We start from the raw sequence: 11246 nt of genomic DNA, 5'->3' as shown, positions 1-11246 counted from the left end.
ACATCAGAAACCTCTTAACCTGCAAGCTTTTCACACACTCACAATATCTCTCAGGGTTAGGTGTGTACACTCACAGCACAGTATGCAATACCAACTCTTAACTTTGAATACATTCTAATGTCACTACCACAGCAGATTCCACACACTTTTAGAGGTCTTTTTGGGTTGTAACGGGGCTTGGGTACGGTGGGATAAACAAAAAAAAATGGATAACAAAGGGTTTTGAACTCGGTAGTCATGTTGTGTGATTTTTCTTTCTCTTTTTCTCGTGCATCACGTATACTCTGGGGGTTAATTTCACTCTTTTGACTCTTTTTCTACTCACATTTTTCGAGCATTTTATTTGTGTTAGAGTCTTAAGTCTCGGCAAGTGCATTTTTCTCTTTTGTTTTTCTTTTCTTCTTTTTTTTTCTTTTAAAGAAAATACATACTATTTTTTCTTTTTGTATGATCTCTTATTATGCACTTGCCTTCTCTTTCAAGATTTCCATCCCAAACTTAGTTTTATTGCACATCTTGCAATTCACACAATCATACCGAGTTATGAAACAAAAGGAAATGAATGATTAAAAATTAACAGGGGGTTTATGATGAATAACGCTTAACAGTTAACATGGGGTTTACGATGAATAAAATGACTAAGGCTCAACGGGGTTTACGAAGGGAAACATACAGATAGGGATGGTTAGAAAGGCCCTGGCTAAACAAACAACTTGCCTCAGTGTGTGTTGTCATGCTGTGACGTGTCAACAGGACATACGCAAAATCAGAGTGATAAAGTCATACCTGGCTGAACTCTCATGTTGATATTTCGTGTTTGGCTTTTTGTGATCTCACCATGTTGGTTAGCTTGCACGCTCTGAAGTCTCCTTGTGTTATGTGGTTCTTTTCTGACTTGGTCTTTCCATACCGCTCTCTTGGTCCGGTGTCCCCAAATTGTGTCCAACTTCTTTTCTCAAGGTTGCATCAATTTCCAGGGTGCCTTATCAGCCTAAGTTTGAGGGGTGTCATTCATCCACTACCATTGATCCCGGATTCGTCCAACCATTTCTCATCACTCTGTACACACAGGTAAAAAAAATAATAATACGACAACAAAAGCAAAAACGAAAGCCAAAAACGATGAAGGAAAACATGAACAAAATGAAAATGAAATAAAACATGAAAGGAAAAACCCCCCCACACCTGAACCAAACATTGACCTCAATGTTTAAATCCATATACAAAGGGGACTCACAGCGACTCCTGTTGTTTTATTGCACTGGTGTGGTTTCCTTCCATTTTGAGGTGTTTGTGACTTTGCCCTTCTAATTCTCCTCCTCCCCTACAACAAAATTTTAGCACACAAAAGAAAAAGAAAAACGAAATAAATTAGAAATCAAACGCGTGGGTTGCCTCCCACGAAGCGCTTCGTTTAACGTCGCATGGCTCGACAGTTCATTTCCCTTATCATGGGGGGTATTTCCGGTTCAAAACCTTGTTGCACCTCTTGTCTACAACTCGGACGTTGTCTCTTTTATCAGTGTGGACTCCTTTGTGCCACGATTCCTTTTTAACCTTCCTTTCGGTGTCAGGAATCTTTCCGTTTCGGGTGGCTACTGGCAGCGGTGGGACTTTGATAGTATTCAATGTCCTGATTAAGCCTACTTGATACTGAGATTCTGTATCTTCCTCCATCTCCTGGTCTTCAATAGCATTCAATGTTATTTCCTTGTTGTGAACTTTCAAGGTTAACGTGCACTCATCCATGTCGAGCTTGCATCGACTCGTCTTCATGAAAGGTCGACCCAGAATGATGGGTGCCTCATTGTCTTCAGGTATGTCTAGGATTACAAAATCGACTGGAAAAGTCAAGTCCGCTATTGTTACCAGCACATCTTCGGCTATACCATATGCATCTTTTCTTGAGTGATCAGCAAACTTCAGATTGGTCTTTATATCACTGTTATTTTTAATACCCAGCCTGTGATAGATCGATAATGGCATCAGATTCACACTAGCTCCAGAATCTATCAGCACCTTTTTAAAGGTTCTTTCTTTGATTGTGCAAGGTATTGTGACGGTTCCTGGATCCTTTTGTTTGTTAGGAATGTTCTGCTCCAGGGAGTTTGCATTATATTGTTCCTTATCGGATACCTGTTCTTCAGTGGTTGGTTTCTTTTCAGCCATTACCTCTTCCACGAATTTCTTGTACATGGGCATCCTTTCAAGTGCTTCAAACAAGGCCATATGACCCTCAATCCTTTTAAACATTGACATGAATTTCTCCAAGTCTGACTCACTAGGTTCCTTCTTTGTCACTCTCTGAGGGTATGGCAACTTAATCACCGGTTTAGTTCCTTTTGTAGTTTCTTCTTTAGTCGGCTCGCTCGGTGATATAATTTTTTTCTTTTTAGCAACCTCTTTCTCTATCGTCGTGACAGTATTAACATTCTCCTGACCTCTCGGATTTTGAACTATTTCACTTGGTAGGGAACCTGGTGTTCGAGAACTTGCCAGTTACTGTGCTATCTTCCCCAGCTGAACTTCGAGATTCCTTAGGGAGTCGGTGGTATTTTTCTGATTGTTTCTAGTCTCTTCTTCAAATTGCATATTTTGAGTTGCCATCTTTTCAATTGCAATCTCCCAATTTGCCTTCTTAGGTACCTGTTGTTGTTGCTGCTGATATTGATTTTGATATTGACCCTGTGCCTGCTGTTGCACGTTCCCTCTTTGATCTTTCCATGCAAAGTTGGGATGATTTTTCCACCCCGGATTGTATGTGTTGGAGTAGGGATTGTTCTGCTTTAAAAATTTTATGTCTTCGATCTGTTGTGGTGTTGCAAAATAATGAACAGTATTGTATGGTCCATTGCAAATGTCACACACTTCACTCGGTGCCTGTTGCACTTGAGCCACTTTCTGAGCACCTATGTTTAGTGCTCTCAACCTTTTCTCTACCTCCACAGCAACAGCTTCTTCAATTTTCACCTGTTTATTTGTTTCAAGCTTCAAGTCAATAACTGCAGATTTGCTTGATACCCTGTCATATAACTCTAAATGCTCGTTCGAGGCAATAGCTTCAATTATCTTCTTCATACCGGTGGTTGTTGCAAAGTTGGCTGAGCCACCAGCTACTGAATCAAGGATTTGTCTCGTTTGAATTCGAAGACCATTGACAAACATTTGCATTTGTTCAATTTCATCCATGTTATGAGTAGGACAAGCCACTAGGATTCTCTTGAATCGTTTGTAGGCATCTCCTAGTGACTCACCCTCCTTCTGTTTGAAGTTTAGGATCTCATATCTTTTTCGCAATGACACAGATGCGGGAAAATACTCCTGCAAGAATGTTGTTTCCATGTGCTCCCATGTAGTGATACTACCAGCAGGTAAGGAATATAACCACTCTTCAGCCTCATCTGCTAAAGTGAATGGGAACATCCGAAGTCGGACTGCTTCTTCGCTATGTCCAGGCATTTTCAGTGTTGTGCTCATGGTTAAAAATCTTTGCAGATGCTTGTTGGCATCTTCATTCACTCTTCCAGAGAAGGACCGTCTTTCGAGTTGATTAATGGTGCTGGGATGCAGCTGAAATTGTTCCACATTAACCGGTTGGTTGACAATTGTCATACGACCACCCGGGGTGTTGGTTCCACCATAGTCACCGAGGAGTCTCTCTGGTGGTGGTGGATTAGCAGCCATGATTTCAGGAACTGTTTCCGCGTCTGAATCGGAATTCTCTGAGTGCACTGAAACAACTTCTCCCTCCGCTTTCTCTGCTAATTCCAGTTTCTTTCTCTTAGCTTGTCTTAGTCTAGCGCGAAGAGTTCTTTCTGGATCTGCGTCAAAAGAAAAATTCGCTGAGGACTTACCTCGCATAAACAAGTTAGACAAAGATTAGAATTGAATAACACAATTGTCACAGATAAAATTTTGGTTGGCGAGCAACAAAATTTCGATAGAATAGAAATTAAAATATGTAGTTTGGCAATCCCCGGCAACGGCGCCAAAAACTTGATCGGAAAAATAGCAAGTGTACTATTTTTACCGATGTAGTAATAAGGAGTTTATTTCCAAGTATCGATCTCAAGGATTGCGTAGGAAATACTTATTTTAATTTGATTCTATCAGAACAAAAAGATAATGGTTTGGTTGTTTTGGAATTTATAATAGTAAACACACAAAGAGTAAAAAGAATTGATTAAGATAAAATATGCTAGGGTGAGTGGTTGAGTTAACCGGTTATGCATTCAATCAAGATTTCCTTAATACATATGAAACATTCAATCACCTAACCTCCGAATGTTCTTACTTAAGTCCTTAAGGAAGAAACTATTAAACTACCAATTCTTACTCAAATGTCCATTCAATTAATCATTGGTTTTAATCATACAAAATATCAAGGTTTACGGTGATTTACGAAAGTTACTAGTCCTAGATGATGCATTCATAAACCCAATTGTGTGAAAACCCTAACAATCACAATCCTGTTATTGAAAGTCATAGATCAATTTGTATTTATCCGATACAAAAGCATAATAACATCACACAATTGAATTGAAATACGTAACATAGTAATCAAGAAATCATTTGTTCGAATTCATAACATGCGATAACATCAGGACCACCCCCTAGCATCAGGGGGTTTAGCCTCTCATAGTACTTAAAGAACTCATAATGTAAAGATTAGACATTACAAAGAATTAGGAGAGTTTGATCTTCAATGGTTGATGCCCTTGAATCTCGCCGTCTTCAAATCCTTCGTATTCGCTATCTTCTCCAATGTAATGTTTTCTTTCGTCTGTCAAAAGGTGCCTTCTTCTTTCTCTTCCAAGCCTTCTTATAGCTTCAGATGAATCTCTTCCAAGCAAAAGGTCCAAACTACCCTTAATGAGCAGAATCGGTTCACACAGCAAAAAGTAGGGTTTCCAAGCTGCGTCCAATCAACACGGTCGTGTGTCACCACACGGGTGGCCGTGTTGTTCTCCATAATTAATTATTTTAAACACAAGCTACAGAGGCAACAACATGGTCGTGTGTCACCACACGGGTGCCCGTGTTGATGCACTGTTTTAAACAACACGGTCGTGTGTCACCACATGGGTGCCCGTGTTGATCTCTGTTTTTCTTCTCCCATTTTGCTCTGCCTGATCAACAACACGGGCAGTGTTGTGGCACACGGGTGCCCGTGTTGACCTGCTGTTTCTTCATATTTTTGCCTTTCTGAGTCTTCATAGCTTCACCATTATTGCTTTTAAACCTGTGCAATGGCCTGTAACAATGACACTACCAAACGAAGCATAAACGAGATCTTTTTGACATAAACTTGTAATCAAATGCAATGCGATACCAAACCAACAAAACATGATAAATGACTCCGAAGCAACTAAAAATAAACATAAATCTTACCAAAGTGATGAAAATACGTCGGATTAACGGTGGGAATTCAATGGAAATGGTGACCGATCAGTCATCAACAACCACATAGGCATATCTCTTTCCACCCAGACTTTCAACCTGCATAGGTCCCATTAAGTCCATGTGCAAAAGTTCCAGAGTTTTGGATGTTGTAGGATGTCCCAGCTTAGGATGTGACATCTTCGTTTGCTTGCCAACCTAGCATTCTCGACAGACTCTTCCTTCATCAATAAGCAGCTTTGGGATTCCTCTAACTGCTTCCTTGGATATGATCTTTTTCATTCCCCTTAAATGAAGATGACCAAGACGTCTATGCCACAGCTTCACCTCCTATTCTTCCTTGGTTGAGGAGCAAATTGAGGAGAAGTTTGAGACTTTAGGTTCCCATAGATAGCAGTTATCTTTGGATCCGGATCATCTCATAACTTCCTGATTATCTCCATTCGTCACAACACATAATTCCTTAGTGAATTAAACATAGAAACCTTGATCACACAGCTGGCTTATGCTGATGAGATTAGCAGTTAGTCCTTTTACTAACAGCACATTATTCAGTTCTGGAACTCCAGAACTGTTCAGCTTACCAACACCTTTGATTTTTCCTTTAGCACCATCACCAAAGGTCACATAACTGGTAGTGTGAGGTTGTATATCCACCAATAAATTCTCCATACCAGTCATATGTCTTGAGCAGCCACTATCAAAGTACCAGTCTTCTCTGGTAGACGCCCTTAGAGTTGTGTGAGCTAACCTAGCAACCCATTGTCGTTTCTTGATGGGGGCATTATGCTTAGATGCCTTCTGCTTAGGTCTGACGTGAGGGGTTTGGTTAGGATAACCATGCAACCTATAGCAGAATGCTTTTATATGACCAAATCTACCACAATAGTTACATCTCCATCTCTGAAATTTCTTCTTCTAATGGTTACTCCTCTTGGTTCCCTGATGTTGAGACATTGGTTGTGACTTCTGCTTGAGTTTCTAAACTTCAGCCTTTGAGCGTTTGAGTTCAGCTGAGGATTTCTTAACAAAGCCTAAACCAGACATGGTTCCTGACTTCTGTCCCACCTTTAGAATCTCTTCCAAGGTGTCAGTTCCTTTATTCAGCATTCTGATGGATTTTGTCATTTGTTCTAGCTTAGATGTCAGCAATGATATCTCACCATTTAGACCATCTATGACTGTCAGATGCTTCTGTTTCTCAGCTTCCAACTCCTTGATGAGTTTCTTCTGCTTTTCTCCTTGGATACACACTTCTGCACTTTTGACACATAGCTCTTTATATGAAGCAGCAAGTTCATCAAAGGTAAGTTCATCTCCACTTGAGTCATCATCAGAGGCACAACACTAGTTAGTGCAGTGACATGTTTAGCAGATTCTCCTTCAGATTCACTCTCAGAATCTCCTTCAGACCAGGTGACAGATAGTCCCTTCTTTTGCATCTTGAGGTAAGTAGGACATTCAGCTCTAACGTGTCCAAAACCTTCACATCCATGACACTGGATTCCCTTGCCTTGGTTGAACTTTTCTTCAGATGTTGATCTTTGCCGAGGCAGAAACATATATCAATGTCCATTTAAAGTTATAAATTACATCAATATTGTATGATTTTTATAAGAGATTATAATTCAGATACAAAAATTATTCTCATTTTTCTTTAAAAAATATTGAAAAAATATTAAATTTAAGTAATTGATTTTTGATAAAGTATTTATCCCGTGGCTGATATGTTAATTCCGATATCTTATTAGTTTACTTATTTTAAGAAATATAAATTAAAAAAAAAGTGTAAAAAATAATTAGTGTAATATAATTATTCTTTTTTTATATTAACAAACATCAATTAATTATTTAATAATGAATACTTGTCATATGTATGACATTTATCATAAGTTATAATTTGCTTAATAAAATTTTAATTTTTAATTTTTAATTTTCTTTTTATTTGTAGACGAAATGACAATAACCACCGAAACCTCGTACACGATTATGACTTTCAGATTTGAATTTGGAACAAATATCCATCTAACAATATTGATAGTTTTCAATTAATCTAAATCTTATGAATACGTATTCTAATATTTATTTGGAAGATAATCAATAAAATATTAAATTTAATTAATTAATTAATAATAAATATTTATCTTATATAAAAAAATTATATTCCAACCGTTTGTAAAACATGATAAAATTAAAGTATGTGAATTATAACATTTATTTCATTCTCTTTCGATGATATTGTAAAAAATATTAATTTTAATTAAATATTTAGTTATAAATTTTTTTGTTCTATGTCTACTTCATAAAAAACATATAATACTTGGATTCTTTAAAATATAATTTTTATATTATAATATTCTCATTTTAATTTAAAAATGATTAAAACAACATTGAATTTAACAAATTAATTAGTGACATTGTTAAGTGTATGAATTGTAAATTTCATTGACTTCTTAATTGACTTTAAAAAAACAATCTTAAAAATTTATAATTAAGATAATATAATTATTATCATTTTTGTTGTTGATAGTATTCCAAAAATATTTATTTTAAATAATATTTATTGACCAATACCCATGCATTTTTTTAATGCTTCAACAATTTTTTTAGTGATTCATTTCTGAAAAAATAATATGTCCAAATTATAACTAATTTATTATGATTACTCTTATTTTTATTTTTATGTTAAAGATATTAAAAAATATTAATGTCAAATAATTTTTCAATTTTAAATATTTATTTCAAGTATGATTTTAATAATAAAATATTATTATTTATTTATTAAAGATGTATTAAATTTAACACATTAATTAATATTAAATATTTGTAAAACATGAAAAGTAAAAAAAATATAATATTTTTTTTAAAAAGTAAATAATTTATATAAGAATTACTATTTATCAAAAACATATGTAAGGTTAGTTTTGATTTTATGATGATATACATTGTTTATCAAATAATATTATTAAATTAACATAGTACAATAAATTGGTGATTTGATTTTTTTTAAAATAACCAACATTTTTAAAAATAATTTCTAAATAACAATTTTCCCCCCAAAATAACCACATTTAAAAGAAGATGCGTCAAATGAACTGATGCATCCGTTTTGGATCAAGAGGAGGTGCCTAAGACCTTAGCGCCTGCATTAGAAGCCTCATGAGGAGGCGCCAATGCCCTTGGCGTCTACATTGGGCCTCATGAGGAGGTGTCAATGCCTATGGTGCCTGCATATCTTGACATGTTAGCCTCTTGGCGCATGCATTTTATATCTACTTTGTATAAATATCTCGCATTGGATGCAATATTTTTCACACAAAATCTTCCCATACTACCATATTTTCTTTCATTCAACTCCACTCTCCTTCAAGTTTTTATGTTTTAACCATGTCTGAATACATTCACAAGCGAAATTCCGATTTAATATTTTTCGATGTTGCGTCTCTGATAAAGATTCGACTCTGGAATATAGATTCGTTTGAACGTCTTAATCGGATGTTGGACAGTTGGTTAGATGGAGAAATTTGAGATGATGAAAGGATTAGAAGAATCCAATGGCTTGTGTCCACGTTCAATCAAAATGGAGAAGTGCATGAGTGGGTGGATATTAAGACTGATCAAGAAGTTCATATGATGATGCATTACATGTCCAAAATTGTTTTGATGGTTGTCATCGCATAGTTCTTGTATTCTAGTTATTTTAATTGTTTGTGTTATTGTTTATGTAATGATATTTTCGTCACAAACGTATAATATGAAATAAATTTAGTTTTTCATATATTGCAACAGAGGTACATGTGAATTTATCTGGTTGTGCTCGTTTCAACACTAGGACAGTTAGTACGACTATGACCTGGGTGACGACATGAACTACATAATCTAACCATTTTGTTCACTGTATCCATTTCGGTTCGAATCCGGGTACTGTTTGGGCGACCCTTTTTCTTCCTTCGCATAACTTCGTTATGCCAGACGATGTCCCCTTGATATTCTGGTCAGTAATCCTCTTTTGCTACTATGGAAAAACTAATTTTATAAACATTTGATAGGCCGGTGACTATGTAAACGTCAGATAGCAAGTAAGATGGATCCATTCGAACCTTTGAACATGCCGCAATGACATGGGAGCAGGGTGTACGAAAGGCTTGGAACTTTCTGCAGTCGCACCAACCTCTATCTAGTTTGACTATGTATTGTCCCATCGACATGCCCTCATTGTGATCCATGGACTCAGCAACACTATACCTACCTTTAGTGAGGTCAAACACAGTGACCACATGTGTGTTTGCTTTAGAAGCTTCATGTATAATGAATTTCATTGAAGCATCACTGAACAATAGCCCAGATTGCAAGACTGAACTCCATTGATCTCAAATAGCGACCCTAGCCTGAAATATGTTGTCTGCATCTATGCGGTTATAGGTAGGTTACAGATGCCTTTGAAGATAGAGTTTATTGATTCCATAAGATTTGTTGTCATGTGGCCCTAACATTGACCGTTGTCGTATGCCATAGTCCACTTCTCCAATGGAATACTGTCGATCCACCGTACTACATCTACGTTTGACAATCTTACTTCTTCGCGGTAGTGTTTAAAAGAAGGTTCTGATAATGCGTAACCTGCATTGACAACCTTCTTTTGCAACGTCTTGTCTTTGATTTCCCGCATGAAATCTGAGCAATATGTCTAATACATAAGACATGCGTCGAAGGAGGATCTTGCCAACCATTATCAATGTTATTATATGCACTGATGATTGAAGGGTGTCTGTCGGAGATCAAGCATAAGTTAGGTTGCGATGTAACATGCAATCGGAGATTTCTTAGGAAAAAACTCCATCCCTCAGCAGTCTCCCCTTCAACAAGGTCAAGAATGTCGTCACTCACCCTGATAAACGAGAACCCATTCATGTTCCCGTTTGCAACAAAGTAAGTGTAATACTTTACCATTTAATTAATTATATTTTATATTACAATTAATTGTAAATAATATTTTTCAATTTTTTTATATCTAAGGTGGTCAGTAAGGGGGATGAACTACAATAGGTGTCTGAAACACGCTATAGTAGTCTATCACAATCTATTGGACCACATTGGACCAGACGATGTAATACTCCTACACAACTATATTTTAATTTTAAAATACTTATCAAATTATTTATCATATAATCATTTCGTATTGTTTTTACAGTTGATCTAGAGGCCATATCTGGGTCTTGATCATGATGTGAACCATGACGATGTTGCAGTTTGGACAGCAAAGACACCAATTATTTGGTTCACTATTGTGGAAATGCACCAGAGTGACCGAGTCAAACTGCAGTTTGGCATGCAACAACAAATTTCAGAACCTCCCACGTGTTTGGAGAGACTTTGTAAAAGAGATGTGTCGTTAATGGAGGAACCAACGACAACATATCTTAAACGAACCAGTCATCCATGGTGCAAGACCAACTCAACAATATATGGCATGATTTAGGTCGGTAACAACTCAATAATTTATGTCTGAGCCGCGGTATTTGATGGATCCATGTTAACTAGCTTCATCGTTGTACGCCCAATAACAAGTCCCCGTCCAACACCAATGTCAAACCACCCAAACCCAACAACCAACGTCACAACATCAACCTACCACATACACCCAACAACCAAACACCAAATTCGCAACCCATTCATACCATCCACCTAACAACCAAACACCCAACATCACAATCCTTTCATGCCACCCACCCAACCACAAAACCAAGAATCAAACCCTACCCACCAACAACCATACGCTTCAACCATAACCGTCTATAGCCCAAATGATTCATATGAGTCACTTCATCGAAGCCCCCCACCAATGA

The sequence above is a fragment of the Lathyrus oleraceus genome, chromosome 3, assembly GCF_024323335.1.
Source record: "Lathyrus oleraceus cultivar Zhongwan6 chromosome 3, CAAS_Psat_ZW6_1.0, whole genome shotgun sequence".
NCBI lineage: Eukaryota > Viridiplantae > Streptophyta > Magnoliopsida > Fabales > Fabaceae > Lathyrus > Lathyrus oleraceus.
Note: the sequence above shows the minus strand (reverse complement) of the source record.